This window comes from Cupressus sempervirens, chromosome 8, assembly GCF_028749045.1.
Source record: "Cupressus sempervirens isolate cs-2001-9-10 chromosome 8, ASM2874904v1, whole genome shotgun sequence".
NCBI classification, from domain to species: Eukaryota; Viridiplantae; Streptophyta; class Pinopsida; order Cupressales; family Cupressaceae; genus Cupressus; species Cupressus sempervirens.
This window is the reverse complement of record NC_143125.1, coordinates 187,786,424-187,803,817: the sequence shown is the minus strand read 5'-3', so window position 1 is coordinate 187,803,817 and position 17,394 is coordinate 187,786,424.

Sequence of the window (17,394 nt, the reverse complement as noted above, 5' to 3'; positions counted from 1 at the left end):
TTTTCAGAAAGCTCTCGAAGTGCTCTATAGCCTTATGGACCAGATTTGCTCATCCCCCATTTTTTGGCCCTTTCCAAGGTCATCTAATGCCCCTAACCTAACTTTGAAGCATTCTTAGGAGGTCTCCAAAAATCAAAAAACTGTGATAACTTTCAAACCATGGGGCTTTTTGACCTGATTCTTTTTATGGAATGCTCTAAATTAAAATTACATTCATCCAACCAATTTAAACCTCCTAGTTCATCAAAATGATGGCCCAATTACATACTCCTATTTTTTTGGCATTTACACATATCCCAAGGTGTTCAAATACTCTATCCTAGAACACTGTTAGTGGAACTATGAGAGTTGGAACCTTTATTTGACCCAAATGGGTATCCAAAAATGAAAACACATGAAATAGAAACTAAGTCTAAGTACATTTTTTTGGGTGACACAGGATTGCCCTTATACCTCTAGATGCTCCTGCATCATTTCCCTTGAAGTCAAAAGCTATTTTATTGTCATATTTTTCCTAGAATAGGATGGCAACTTAGTCAAGGTTTTTGAAGCTAGTGCTTATTTAATAAGTAATCCCATAAATGGCTGACAAAAGGAACACTACATGAGCCTATGTAAGGGCCAATCTTGATATACCATTATAAACTGATCTACCCTAGGGTGATAAGAAGAATAAAAGAAAAAAGAAAGTAGATCCAAATCCCACGTGGAAATAAAGGGGTAATACATCAATACACCCACAATGCCAACTAGTGGTAGAAAGGGAGTCCTCTTCATTAAGTTCCGAGTTAGAGACTACAAGTCTTTTGGGGGGGATATTTAGTACTCCACTACAAGAAGACTAGGTTTATCATGAGAATGTTTCCTCGGTGGGAGATACATTTCATAGATCATATGTCAATCATAGGTTAGGATATGGGAATGTCATGAAAGATCCTAGAATAGTTCCATTTATGGAGACTAATCTTATAGATCCTAATGATCCTGTTGATTTAGAAGAAACTTCTATAGATCCTAAGGAAGTGTGTATAGAAATAGAATTCCTAAAGAAATGGGTTATAGAAGAGGAGGTGGAACATATCTATTTGGAGAAAGAAAGAGAGCAAGTCACCTTGAATGCCATTATGGAAAGAGATAACTTGCTTAGAAGGATGGCCACTTTGAAAGGAAAAAAACAAGTTGAGGAAAGGACCTCAGTCCTTCATGTTGATGTGTTTGAGGATATAGATAGTTTGAGATCTAAGGTTATAGAAAAGGAAAAGCTCATCAACCAAAGGAAAGAACCTATCATTTCTCAAGTCCAAGTATAGAAGCCTATCCAAGTAGATCTCGTAGAACATAATATGAAACCCACAGATAAAGGAAAGGGAAAAGCTATAGGAATCCAAATAAATGAACCCCAAGCTTTACCAAACAAATTTGTAAACCCTCCAATGCCTAAATTGGATCTTGACCTAGAAAAGGTTAGAAGAGAGAAAGAAGATTTGGCAAAAGAGCTTGAGAATGTTGAGAATGAAGCTCAAGTAGTAGAAACTAGGAGAAAGATTCAGTTTATCAAAGCTAACTCTACTTTAACCTCCTAGCCCAGCTTGTCTACTCAAACTGCAACTTTTATACCTACTTGTGGACTAGTAATTTCTAGTTAGGCTATGTCACAATCTACCCCTGTATCATCATCCACTACTACTATTCAGATCCCTAATATCCAAATAAAGAAATCCCAAAATATTACTCATACTTAGACTAATATAGCAAGCACATCCAATGCTACTAGTTTTCAGAAGAAGCTTTTATTTATATATATATATATATATATATATATGAAAATTTAAGAAAATATCATTTGTACAAATTCCTAGTTTCCCTAATCCCATATCTTTTGATCTAAGAGATAAATTTTTCAAGTTCTCTGGAAACAATGCTATCACTAGTGGGCAACACTTGAGAGTTTTTATAGATATGTTGAATGACTTTGAAGTTGAACATGAAGATGTGTTGATAAAATTGTTTGTATACTCATTTATTGAGGATGCTAGGGATTGGTTTAGAAGACTACTAGATGATTGTATTAGTTCTTGGAGTGATATGGAGAAACTATTCAAAGAGCAATATGGTAACAATACTAATGTTGGATTCATGTTGAATGATTTCAACAATATCAAGAAGAATCCTAATGAATCTACATTTTATTTCAATGTAAGATTCTAGAAGGGAATGTACAAGTTGTTTTAGGTTATGAAATTGAATGAAGATGTCTACCTTACAACATACTTCAATGCTTTTAATATCAAGATGGCCTTTCAATTGAGGGATAAAAAGCCTAAGACTTTAAGAGATGCATTCAAGTTTGTAGTTAATATTGAGAACAATAGAAAAGCATCTGGTAAGATGGGGAGGAGAGATGATTCAAATTTTTTCAATCCTAACAACAACAAGAATAAACATGATAAAACTCATGTAGGTAAGAAGCCTAAAGAACCCACAATGGGCCAAGTATTGGACTTATTAAAGAAGATGAATCCACTAGTTTTGAATTCACATAAACCAAATATTGGTGAAAAGGACCTAGCTAATAATAATCATTACAAAAAATAACCTAGAATGTAGACTTACCTCTATATCACTCAATGGAAGGATAGTAACCCAATTCCTAACCAGAACCAAAATGTGAAGGATAAGGTAACACCGGATCCTCTACTAAGAAATTTTGTTAATATGAATGATGATGTGCCATGGTGCATCATATGTCAATCACCTCACTCTTCAAATTATTGTGTGGCTACTCAATCATTTGCTTCAAATCATAATGCACAAAGTGAGGAGGAGGAAGAAGAAAAGAGCTATGATGGTGTAAGCTATAATATGGTAAGCATGTTTGATGATTGTGTAGATTTTGATTTAGAGGAACATGATGATGATGTTACTAGTCAAAGAATTTCTTACCAACCACATCATCAACAAGTATTCTCAGATGATGAAAATTATGATAAAGACAAGGTATGTAATGTATCTTCAAATATTGACAATATAAATTTGAGAATGCCTTTGAATGAGGAGATTGATAAAATTACTGCATACATGATTTCTCAAGTGCATAGTAACTATAATTTGATAAGTAGAACAATTGTTAATGATGTTGGTAAACCCTCTGGTATATTCATTAAGGATATTACACATATGTTGAAGGATGATAGAAAGAAGACTCATGTAGAGATAGTAAAGGCAAAAGATAGTAAAGCCAAGAAGTGGGAGCCTAAAAAGAAAGTGCAATTTTAAAAAAGTGATACTCCTAGAGTAGTAGTGCGAGAAAACAATTTAGGACTTGATTTAGCTAAGTAGATCATAGTGCCTATTGTTCAAAAGACTTCCACCCTAGTTATGCTTGTAAAGCCCACTATATTTAAGCCTATTGATATGATATCTATGTTGCCACAAATTACCATCAAAGTACATTTGTTTGAATTATTTATAATTGATGAGCACAAGAGTAAGGCCTTGTCATGGTTAGGTGGGATAGGAAATAATAGTAATATTACTGACCAAATTGCCATCCAAAAAACGCTAATGATAATTGAAGATAGTGGTTTTATATCCCAAATCCATCACATATTTTTGGATGATTCATCAGTAGCCTACATAGAAGATATTGACCAATTTTTTCTCATTCTAATCATAAAAGGAAAACCCTTAAACAGCTATGTGATAGATTCAGGTGCTTCTAATACCATTATGCCTTTTAAAGTTATGGAAGCTTTAGGTCTAAAGGTAGATACTAAAAAAGATAGCTGTAGGGCCAAGGATTCTAGGGAGGTTCTTGTTATAGGTACTATCAATGCACTACCATTCAAGTTAGTGGCATACCCCAAGGTATAATTGACTATGTTAGTCCTTGTGGTTGAGATTCCTCCACATTATGGAATGCTGCTCTCTAGAAAATGGAGTGCCACCATGGGAGGTAGTTTACAATGTGACTTTTCTTATGAAACTTTCAATACAGGAGAAAATGTTGTCAGAGTAGATAGGGAGCCAAGGGTCAACAAAATTATGGGAGAAGGAATTGATAAGGATTCAACTTGTTTCTTATATACTAGTGTAAATTCTTTTAGGGTAGAACTAATTATTCAAGAAGTTGATAAATTTCCTATTGTCATTGAACATTAAGTGGAATGTTGTATGGATTCACCAGTTCTATGGACTATGTACTTCGATGGGGCTAGTTCTAAAGAAGGTTTAGGAGCAAGTGTAGTCTTTATTTCTCCTAAAAAAGAATACCTTTAGAAATTCATTTACTCTAAAGTTTTCTTGTACCAACAATATAGTAGAGTATGAATTCCTTTTGTTAGGATTAAAAGTTGCCAGCTACCATGGAATCAAGAAATTGCATGTCATAGGTGATTCTGAATTGGTTATTTCACAAATTAAGGAAACTTATGCTTCAAAAAACAAAAGGTTGAAACAATATAGAAATGTAGTATGGGACCAGATAGAGCTTTTTGGTGCATTTGGTATTTCATGGAGGGAAAAAAGTTAGAATAAAATGGTAGACCTACTTGCAAATGTACCAATCAAGCCTAAGGAAATGTCATTTGCAAGAATTTCATAGATGGAGGTTCAAAATAGGCCTTAAATACCTAATAGTATTAAACAGTGTCAAATCTTTGAAGATGACAAAGATATTCGAAAATTCATGTTAAGTGAGGACAAATAATAGGGTCAAGAAATGGATTGTAGTGATTTAATTGAAACCATTAATTTTAAGGAAACAATTTTTGTCAAGGAGATTATGTAGTTGAAAACCAACAAGGTACCCAAGGGGTTAGTGAGCTTGGAGAATAATTTTTATTATCAAGATAGAGTAAAACCTAGAACTAGGGACCCTAAGTTGATAGAATTAGAAGAAATAAATCATGGCACTATTGAGGCTCCCAAGAAAGTTTACATTGGAAACAATTTACTTGCTGAAATTAGAAAGCCTCTGATTGATGTGTTGAGAAAGTATATACATATTTTTTCTTGGTCATATGATGACCTTAAGGCTTATAGAGAAGATTTTTTCCAACATATTATAACACTGAAAGATAATATAAAAGCTTTTAGATAGAAACAAAGACCAATAAATCCTACCCTAGCCCACAAAATGCAAGAAGAGTTGATGAAGCTAAGGGATGGAGGGATAATCAAGGCAATTAAACATTCCACCTAGGTTTCAAACTTGGTACCTATCTAAGAAAAGAATGGAGATATAAGATTATGTGTAGGTTTCATAAATTTGAATATTGCATCTCTAAAGTAAAATTATGGGTTACCAAATATGGAAATTATGCTACAACAAGTAATTGGTTCTAAGTTAATGTCCATGATGGATGGATTTTTAGGATACAATCAGGTCCTTGTGAAAGAAAATGAACACTTTAAGAAAACTTTTACAATGCCATGGGGAACCTATGTATATGTGAGAATACCATTTGGTTTGTTTAATGTAGGTGCAACTTTTCAGAGAGCTATGGATGTAGCATTCAATGACTATATTGATAAATTTATAGTAATATACAAGCATGACCTACCAACATATTCCAAGAAAGTTGGTGACCATTGCAGCCATCTAGAAAAGATTTTTATCAAAGCTTTGGAATATGGAGTGTCCTTAAACCCCAATAAATGTACTTTTTGGGTGACAAAAGGTAGGTTACTAGGACATATAGTATCAAAGGATGGAGTAAAGATGATCCTAAAAGAGTGGAAACCATTGATAAAGTGCCTAAGCCAAAAAATGTAAAGGGAATACAATCTTTCTTTGAGCAAGTGAATCTTCTAACAAGATTTGTTACAAATTTTGCTGAGATTAGTAGGCCTATTTCAAAAATGGTCAAGAAAGGAGGTACCATTAGTTGGGATGGTGAACCTTCATAGGCCTTTCAAGACATTAAAACTACCATAAAAAATGCTCTAGTCCTAAGAACCCTAGATTACACTAAGCCAATGCACATATTCTATTTTTCATCCTTCCATACTATAGTTACAGTCTTATTACAAAAGAATGAGGAAGGATATGAGTAGCCCATTACATTCTTTAGTAAATCATTGTAGCCTAGTGAACTAAAATATGAAATAAATGAGAATCAAGCATATAACTTGGTGAAAGTTGTTAAGGCTTTTAGGTGTTATTTGGTAGGTGCTATTGTTACTGCATTTCTACCTCATGCAGCTGTTAAAAACATATTTTCTCTGCAGGAGGTATCATGCAGAAGATGCAAATGGATAAACAACATCCAAAAATTCAACATTGACATTCAGATCACAAAAATAGTAAGAGGTCAAGGACTAGCTAAGCTTATGGCTCAATCCAACTTAGATGCTAACAAGATAAATGTAGTAATAGATAACTTAAGGTTAGGCTTGTGTGACATGGACCATTGTGAATGGTATAATAATGTCATTCATTATTTACAACATATGGAAACCCCTTCCCATTTGACTAAAAATTAAAAAAGGATCATAAAGTTAAAAGCCATTAGATACATTATTGTCTAGAATAGCTTATGGTGGAGAAACTTTGAAGGAATATTACTAAAATATGTTGATCAAGAGAAGTCAATAGAGATATTGAATGAAATGCATTCTAGAGTCTATGGAGGACATTGCATTACCAAGACCAGTTCACACAAAGTGATGAGAGTTGGATTCTGGTGGCCTTCCTTATTTAAAGATGCTTAGAAAATGGTCAAAAAGTGTGATGCCTATCAAAAATTTGTAGGTAAACTAAATTTTTTAGGTAACACTCCTTCAAAACTAGTGGAAGTTTAAGCACCAGTCCAGCAATGGGGAATGGATTTTATAGGTGAAATTTCTCCCAAGTCTAGCACTACTTGTTCATGGATATTGGTTGCTACTGATTACTTCACAAAATAGGTGGAAGCAGTTCCAACAAGAAATGAAACTAGTAAGGTTGTTAACAATTTTTTGCTAAATAATATCATTTCAAGATTTGGTTCTCCTTATAGGATTGTGATAGATAATGCAATGTGTTTTAGATCTAATGAATTTATAAAATTTTGTGACAAGTATGGAAATACAAGATCAACATCTTCTCCTTATCATCCACAAGGAAATGGACAAGCTAAGTCCACAAATAAGAGCTTGTTGAAAGTGATAAAAATAACATTGGATGATAACAAGAAAGATTGGGACTCCAAATTGTAGTTAGCAATATGGGTTGACAGAGTGACTATGAAAAGGGCTATAGGTTTAGCATCTTTTGATATTGTATATGGGATATAGGCAAGAATGCCTTAGAATAATTTAGTTGGATTATATAACTACATTCAGATGTATGATAATGACATTATTGATAATATGTAAGAAAGATTGGATGAGTTGGTAGGATTGACTGAGACCAAGAAATAAGCATCTGTCAATAATTAGAAGTTACAACTACAAGTGAAAACTCTTTATGATAAAAGAATAGTGAGCAAGAAATTTGAACTTGAAGACTTAGTCCTCATTTGGAATGCTAGGATTGAAGATAAGAGAAAAAATGGAAAATTTGATCCTATATGGTTGGGCTCCTATCTAATTGAAGCTACATGGGGAGAGGACTCATATATTCTAAAGGATCTATCAGATAATATTCTTGAATTGCTAGTTCATGGATAATTCTTGAACAAGTGTTTTTGTTAAAATACTTGTTTCCTCCATGAATAGTAGTTTTAGGGTTTGTACATTATGTTTATCCTTTGTGTCTCTATATAGTTCTTGTATTTTCCTCTCTAGTATTGTTGCTCTCTCAATATTTGTCAAGTGGTAGAGATTGTCAAGTTTATGGTCTACTTCAACTAGGGATTCTAGGCCCTCATATGAAATTCACATTTTCATTGTCACCAGACAGAGCCGCTGTTGGTCATGTTTTTTCCCTATGCCTTCATGACTCATCTTTCTTTGGGTTGCTACTATTGTGTGAAAAATAGGGTTTGATATTATCAAAAATTGTTTAAACCCTAGGAAAAAACCCTACTTTGAACAAAAGTCATGCCCTGTGTGTGCCCTCTAGGTCATGAGAGCATCATCTCATAGTTAAGTGGGAGAAAGTTTTTTTTTTTAATAAATAAAATCATATGTTATTTTTGTGGGAAACTTTTTAAGTTTTTCTTGGGCCTTCATGATAATAATCCCACACTATTAGATCTCTTTAAGATCTATGATGGTCACTATATTACATTGGAGGATTCTAGTAACTTTGTCATATGTGACATAACAACCAAATATACTATCACCCTTGGGGCCTAGTTAATTTTTGACATAAGTTTCATAGATTTTACCCAAGCTATTGGATCTTCTCACATCAATGGAGGCTTCTATCTCATGATCATAAAGTGGGGAGGTTCTATCAGAAGTGACATAGTGCTTTCCCATAAAAGTGAATCATGGCAAGACCATAATCAAATACAATGCTGAGAACTTGCATGTCATAAAGGAGCCCTGCCAGCATGGTGAATTGTCAGAATATGTCAGCTATAGTAAAGGAGTCAGGATGTAAACTAACCATCTTTCTCTTCATGGTGATGGTTTACCCTAGAAATATGGTGGTTGCTATGTCATGACTAGGAAATTCATCCTTTTTGCCGAAAGCAACATAGCTCCTTCCCATAGAAGTAAAAAATAGTGGGAATAACATTTTAGTCAGATGTCATAAATTTTCTTTATCATCAGCAAGCTATGTAATCATTGTGGAATGTCATAAATCATGAATGAAGAACAAGAAATAAGAATGTGTTAAATCATAGTGTCAAATTTTTTAGATTACATGAAGGTCACTATGTCATGAACAGAAAAATTATCATTTTTCCCAAAAGTAACATAGCACTTTCTCATTAAATCTTAATATGGTGGAATATGAAAAGAAGGTTCCACCTAAAATTTAATTAGTGGAAATACTTTGCAAGCATATCAAGGTGATGTCTTTTCATGTATTACATGGATTCACACTTAGAAAGAAAGCAGGTGATTAGTCAAAGCTATCAGATCAAAGATGTATCAATGACAGGCGTTAAGTCGCTATTGAAAGTTGCTTGATGTTTATCCCATGTGACATGGTGACCAAAGGAAAGAACATATGGAACTACCATGGCTTAAGTAAGATAATTGTAAAATCCTCACTACATGATCAAAAGTGCATCAACATTAGTGCTAGGTCAATATGAAGAGTTGCTCAATATTTAAGCATAGCGACATAGCGATTAGGCAACATGTATCCATGATCACCAATGGGTCTAGGTCAAGTTCCTAATGGAAAAAGGGAAAGGCTTACATGGAGAATTTCTATTGCGTTGATTGCCAACCTAGCAAGTAGCAAAATGAATCATACACAATATTATCCTAAGGTTGTTAGATTTTATGCAATCAACAGTGTGTTTTAAAAATAAAGGGTGATGCCACCCTATTTTTTCCTTACGATTCATTTATGAAGCTTGAATACTCCCTGTGTAATTTAGAAATAGAGTATATTGTATAGTTTTTTTGTGAGTTCTTCTTTATGCAAATAAATCTTTAGATTTCTAGGGAGCTTAGAGCCATTAAGAAATTGTACTTGGTGTGATCAAAATGTGAAAGAATCTCTAGTAATCATGGTGTGTTACAGAATTTTAGTTACAAAGTAGTGAAGAGCAAAGTAAGTTTCTCAGTCCACTATATATCAAGCTTTCTAGTATTCTGTAAAATTTTATCCATTATGCCTTCAAAGAAAGAATTCTTAGGACAAGTAGATTATCAAACAAAAACATGCATGATGACCTCCTAGAGTTATTGCCTGAGTCTACAAACAAGTTTGCCCAAGTGAAGAAGTTAATTCCAGTAAACCCTAGGCTCAAGATAGCACATGGTCTATATGATAAAGGAAATTGGATTAAGGATTCCATTACTACTAAGTAATGGCTTTTTCTTTTTAAAAAGTGGTTCAGAGAGAAAAATCTATTTGTTTCCCATGGAAACATTTGGAACTTTGATATAGGAAAGCTCATAGTCCCTACTAGATTTATTGATGTTGACCTCCTCATCATAATTGCCCAGAAGTATGACTCTATTGTAAGAGTAGTAAGAATATTTGATGGGGAATGCCTAATGAATATAAATGCTAAGGAAATTTGAAAAGTCTTTGGTTTGGAGTCCTTGTTAGAGTATCATATACCCATTGACTTGCTTGTGCTAGAAAAGGAATACTTGCCAAAGAAGGATACATTAAGACGAGGTACACTAAAGGCACATTTTCCTTCAATTGGGAAGTTACCATTGGTTAAAACCTCTATAAAAGAGCCTTTTAAGAAGGAATTCTTCACCTTTAGACCCTTGGGAATATATAAGAATTTATGTAGAGTCTTTGGTGAGGATGAGCAAAGTTTCATGCCAATCAACATCATGTATATGTTGGCTCAAATTTCTTCTTTTGGTGTGGATATTATTTTTTATTTTGCCTCTTATATCATGAAATAAATCCACACAGGACTGGATGGAATTGCTAAGAACAATGTGGAAAAGACTTTTGATCAAATATTCATTGTTGATGCATATGTTATTGTTTAAGGGTGCTACATATTTTGGCAAGGAAATGGTTTTGAATAGAGAATGTGAGGGAGAAGCCATGCTGGTGCAGTTATGGAGTGTAGATATGATTGGAGATGTAGAAAAGGAAAGTTTTATTAGGTTTGACCAATATTTTGCATCCAAATTGAGAAGCCTTTTATTAAGGGACAATCTCAAAATCCCTAAGGCACTAATAAGTTTTGTTAGACCAATGGATAATCCATCTGGCTTTAAGGTGGACAACATAATTGGGTTGATATCATACCATACCCTATTTCAATAGTTATTAGGGTTTATGGTTTCCAGGGAACTCCTCATGTACTTCCCTACTAGGTACCTTTGAAAGTAGGGATAGCTAAGATATTATGGTAGCTAGGAGGATTAGAGGAAGCATATCTCATCAAAAGAAATAGAGGTGGTATTTTTCCTACTTGGACTGTACCCCGTCATTTTATAATTACAAAGGGTGGCTAGTTGTTTTTGTATAAATTTCTAGACCAATATAAAATAGTAGTATCTCATCCCCATTTTTGTGACACTGAGGGGTTTTATGATTTGGTTCTTAGATTTAGGGCTAAGATTAGTACCAAAAAGAATGAGCCTTATTTTCTTGAAGATATAATAATAAATGAATTCTCTTTGCAAGAACAAGAGACTAAAAAGGAGAAATGAAGAGTTTTTCGTAGAGTTCTAGAATTCATTCATTGTTTTAATAAGGAATAAAAGCCTCTAAAGGATACAAAAATAGAGGCAAATAGAATAAATAAGCTCATAATTACCTTTCCTAAAATCATGGAGGCTATGAATGAGAAGAAAAAATTCTTTATTAATTATTTTCTAGATAAAGCCAAAGAAGTCATGAGAAGGTTGGCATTTACTCCTTCAATTGGGACAAAATAATTGATTATCCAGAAAAAACCTAGCTATGATATAATTCAAAATAAAAGGGGCATTGTAGAAAAAGGGAAACAAATAGTAGCATATACTAGTGTAGCCCTAGAAGAAAGTCTTGATGAACCATTACCAAAAGGTAGAGGATAATAAGAGAAAAGGTACCCCAGGTTGAAGAATATTAACCTACACAATCCCCATTACAAACTAGAGATGAACAACTCACTAGGAAGTAGATGGAGCAAATGGGATCCCAAAGTGGAATATTTATCATACAAGCTGAGTTAGAAGAAGGAAATCTATCAAAACCTCAAATGCTGAGCTTAGAGTTAATAGTGCCAGATTACAAAGGAAAGAAGTTTGATCCTATGATCGAGTAGGCTAGTCATGATTTTTTATTTCATGACAATTTTGTTAGAACAAGAGCCTTCTACAAATTTTCATGGAGAGTAAATATGGGAAAGTATGAAGAGAGATGCAATAAACTAAGAATAGAGCACCCAAAAATGGAGGTAGCCATATAGAACCATATAAAAGAAGAAATGATACAAGAGTTCCAAAGCATCACCCCTAAAGAAGGGAGACAGATGGTGAACGCATCTTGTGTTTTATTTCTATCCAATTGGGATATAGTAGATGCTCTAGTTTTTAACTTTGTTTCTAATAAACTAAATATAGAGGATTAGAATAAGAAGGAAATAAAAGGTACCACATTTAGTGAGGACCAGGCTGCATTAATCATTTAGTTAATAAGGAGAGGATCTAGGACTAGCTCCTCATAGTCAGATAATACTGGATTAATGGGCAACATAATTGTAAAGAGAGTGGAAGATACAACCAATGTAGAAGCCGCATATTTGGGTGTTGGTGTATCCCACCAAACCTTAGCCACTATAGAGAGAGATCAAAAGGAAAAGCTAGAACTGCATGAGTGTTATGAGACACTATTGGTTGCCTATAATAACGAAGTTGAAAGAAGAATTAAACATGAAAATAAAGTGGTGGGACTTTCTACTAGGCCACATATCACCTATCCCTAGCCATCAATGGGATATTCTAAATCAACTCCATTTATTGAAATCCCTAACACTCCAAAAATTCTAGAGTTTTATATGGCCGATGAGTTGGAGGAAGAAAAGAGTAAGCTAAAAGCTTTACAAGATGAATTGACCTATCAATATAGTGAGAAACATAGAAATACAATCTTATATCTGGTAGATAAGATTGATAGGCCTACATTTTATGAGTAGTTAGTAAAAATTTTTGATATGTGGAGAGAAATTAAGGAAGCTTAGGAGGTTTTAAAACCTATGATAAGAAAATGGGAAGAAAGGGATAATGATATCACCCTTTTATGTAGTTTAGTTATTAACTCCTGTCATGAACATATAGAGATTTTTTTGATTTAACTAATGACCTATCTAATATTAAAAATAAGAAGGAGGCATTATAGAGAAGAGTACCAATTTTTTTCCATACGTATTTAGGTGAGAGATTTGTTCTTTTTACCCAAGCACTTAAATATATGGCCATAATAAAAGAAAGAAACAAGTGGGGAAAAGAATTGAATGATTTATTGGCTCAGAGAGTAGCTGAAATCATAAATGGAGAAGGATATGTGCTATGGGCAAGGACAAATGAAAAATTTGTTAAAGTAAAACTATTTTACAATTCTTGTAGAAAGGAATTTTTTGAAATAAATAAATTAAGGCATTCAGTGGTGAAAAAGAAAACATAAATCTTGAGCTTCGATTGGCCTAATGATATAGATTTCTACAAATGGATGTTGGATACAATTGTCTAATTGTGTGTTGTCTGTGATGTTACACAAATGTCATATCAATTGTCAGATAGTGCTTACCAGGCTTAGTCGATTAGCAAAGTGATTTTTTGTGTCTACCAAGCATCCCTAGAAATTACTCTATGAAGATAGTGTTTACCAAGCTCACTCGAGTGTTGAAGGAAAATGTGGCAGAAAATAGTGTTATCCAAGCTCTTATGTTTAATGAAGGGAAGTTAGTGATTACTGAGTTCACTCAACATCCAAAGGACTTAAGGACTTTTGTAGGTTCACAGTGTTAATCGAGCTTATTTTGGTTAACATAGGAAATCTTTTCAGGATAAGTATTTATAGAGATGGGTCAGCCAATGAAGGATTTTTTTAATTTGAGAAATGAAGTTTAATTATTTCAAGTATTGTTTCTAGCCAACTGAGGTAATGATTATTGATGATTGTAAGTTGTAAATGAGCCAACTTGATAATTTGCATGATATAAATATAAAGTCAAGTTGAGTTTCTAAAGTATGAGTGAGTATGTAAGAGTATTGATTATTTGAGAAGGAAAAGTGTGAGTGAATTTCAAGGATGGATAGATGTCCTTGAGGAGCAGAAATGTTGTATTCAATCAAGAAGGATCTCGTGTGAAGTAGAATAGAGATGTGTATCATCAATTTAGTTACATCTCATTTAGGTCATTTCATTGTTACTTTCTTACCATTGTATCAGTGATTCCAAAATCTCTTAGCAAAGTTGGTTTAACAACCACTTGTAAATCCTCTAACAAGGTGATAGTTCCATTGAATTTTTTAAGACCTCTTGCAATGCCACTCCTTATAGGGTGATTAAATCCTTTAACAAGATCACACCTAAAAGTGTGTTTTGTAACCTTTAATTAGGTTGGATCCTAATAGGGCTCACTTCAGAAGAGTAAAAATCAATAGCTAGTTACTTGGTGGTTTTTCCAATAAAGGGTTTCCACATTAAATTTGGTATCTCATGTGTTCATGTTATTTCTTTATTCTTGCATATTAATCATTGTGAATGTTTAAAGATTAGTAATAAGTATAACATATACTACATTTACCGAGTTACAAAATTTTAAGTATGTTTACCGAGTGATAGTAGTAAGTTGTTTTATCAGACATCTAAGGGATCTGTGGATTTTTTTTTGTAGTAACTAATTCACCCCCCACCTCATTTACTCCATCTATATTTTCAAAAATTGGTATCAAATCTTTTGGTGCTTGCAGGAAAGGTTTCAAGGACCTAGGCTAAAGATCAAGATGTCTTACAAGAGAGAAATTCCAAGGCTTAACAAAGATAACTTTTTAGCATGGCAGGGTCTCATGAGACTTCATGTCACTTCTATTGGTGATTCATGATTGAAATGCCTTGATGAGGAATACATAACTCCTTCTGGTACATTATATGTTGGTGACATTGCTAAGAAAAAGAACCATAACACCATGATAATATATATTGCATCTGCTCTTCGCTATGAGGAATTTGATGATATCAAGGACTGCAAAACTACCTTTGAAATGTGGAACAAGCTAAAGGATACCTATGGTAGTGAAGAAAATGTGAGGAGAGAAAAAATTGAAAGCCTTATAGGATAGTTTGATTAGATGAGAATGAGGGAAGATGAAAATGTTGCAAAATATATTGAAAGAATCAAAGCCAGTGTCAGTGCAATCAAAGCATCTCGGGGAGAAATCAAGGAAGAAACTATTGTAAGTAAAGTTTTCAGAATATTACTTCCTATTTATGCAATTAGAGTATTTACAATTCAAGAAAGAAGGTGTGAGACAAATCATAAGATAACTTTGGATACCTTAGTAGGAAGACTGATAGCCTTTCAGCTAGATAACTATGACAATTATGTTCTAGCTTCAAAGAATATTGAATCTAGATTTGAAGCCAAGCTTTCACTTAAGGAAAAAGGTACAAAAATGAAGGACTTTCAATTAGAAAGTGAAGAAGAATCAAATGAATTTTCTAATAGTGATCATGAAGTTGTTGAAGCTCTACTTGTAAGAAAATATTCTAGACGTAGAGGAAAATACAAAGGTAAAGTTCCCCTAATCTATTTTTCATGTGAAGAGATTGGTCATATTGTAGCTAGGTGCCCAAACAAGAAAATCAAGGATGATAAGAAAGGTCACAAGTGAAATGTCAAGAAAGATTTCAAACCATTAAAGGAAAAAGGTAAGAAAACATGTTTTATGGCTGAGGACTCTAAGAATTCTAACAATAGTGAATATGAAATAGTTTACATTGCTTTGAAAGAAATCTGATGATGATGAAGAAGATAAGATGGCACTTATCTCTCATGTGAAAAAGAATGATACATGGATGTTCACATCATATGACTAGTGACAAAAAAAGTTTGAACACTTTAAAGACTATGATGGTGGTAGTGTAAGGTTTGGAAAAAATGAACCTTGTTGCATAAAAGGAAGAGGCCAAATCTCATTAACCAAAGAACTTGTATGTGATAATGCCTATTGGGTTGAAGGACTAAAACATAATCTATTGAGTGTGCACAACTAATAAATATTGGATTCAAGGTGGAATTCATGCATGGCTAGCCAAGACTACTGGATGACAAAGGAGAACTGATTGTATCAAGAAAGCAAACAAAAGGTAACTTGTTTTATCTTGATCTTGGTGAGTGCTCATATTTTATTGCTCAAGTTGATGAAATTTGGTTATGGCAAAGAAGGTTATGTCATGTAAATTTTGATAACATATTGAAACTAAGAAAATTTAGGAAAATAAGAGGCATTCCTAGTTTGAAGAAACCTGATGTTGGTATATGCAAGAATATTTAGATTGGTAAAATGGGAAAGACTAGCTTTAAAAGTAAAAACTATCCGTCGGAAGATATCTTGGAAAATTTGCATACTAATTTGTGTGGACCTATTGGAATTGAAAGCTATACTGGAGAAAAGTTTTTTATTCTTTTTGTTGATGACTACTCTAAAATGATGACTATTATGTATCTAAGAGAGAAGTTAGATGCATTTGATAAGTTCAAATGGTATTTGGGAAGAGTAGAGAATGAAACAGGGAAAAGATTGAAATTAAAAGATCAGATAGAGGTGGTGAATTCATCTCCAAAGAATTCAATAACTTTTGCATTGAAAGAGGAATCAAAAGACATGTATTAGCCCCTGAGAGGAGGAATAGATCTATTATGGATTGTACAAGGACTCTAATGATTCAAAACAACATTGCTATCAAATGCTAGAAGGAAGCTATTAGCAATATAGTTCATACATTGAACCGAATACAGTTGAAGGACTCATTTAAAACCCCCTATGAGTTATGGTATGGCTATAAACCTAATTTAAGTTACCTAAAAGTATTTGGAAGTAAATGTTATATAATGAAAGAATCTAGAAAAGGTAAATTTGATGTGAAAGGTGATGAAGGTATATTTTTATGATATTCTTGCAAGAGTAAGGTATATAGTTGTTTAAATTTGTTTACTCACAAAATCATAGAAAGTGCACATGTGAAAGTTGATGAGTTTGCAAAAAAGACTAAAGAAGAAAGCAAAAATGAACTAGAAGACTACGGGATATTTGTTTACATTGAACCTAATACATTGCCAGACACGTTTTCCAATCAAGAAACCACTATCCCCGAGTCTTCCTCAGTGACCAAGTTGCAAGAAGTTCAAACTAAGTCACAGGGTCCTGAGTCATAGTCTGAAGCTACCTAGCCAATGCCTACTGACTCTAAAGGACCTGAGCCATAGATAGATCAAGTAGAGCTAGAAGTTGAAATTCAAAATGGAGACAGTGGAATTCAGTCAAAAGGAAAGAGCCTATATTATCCAAGGATGTCAGGAAACATCATGCACTAGATTAGATTATTAGAGACAAATGAAAAGGCACTATGACAAGAAGTAAGCTAAAAGCTACATTTTTACTTGCTAATTTTCAACCTACAAATTTCAAAGATGCATTGGAAAATAAAAGTTGGATTGAGGCTATGAATGAATAAATAAAGAAAATAGAGAAGAACAAAACCTAGACTCTTGTACCTAGGCCTAAAGATAAAAATGTGATTGGAACAAAATGGGTATTCAGGAATAAGTTGAATGAAGATGGTAAGGTATCAAGGAAAAAAGCTAGATTGGT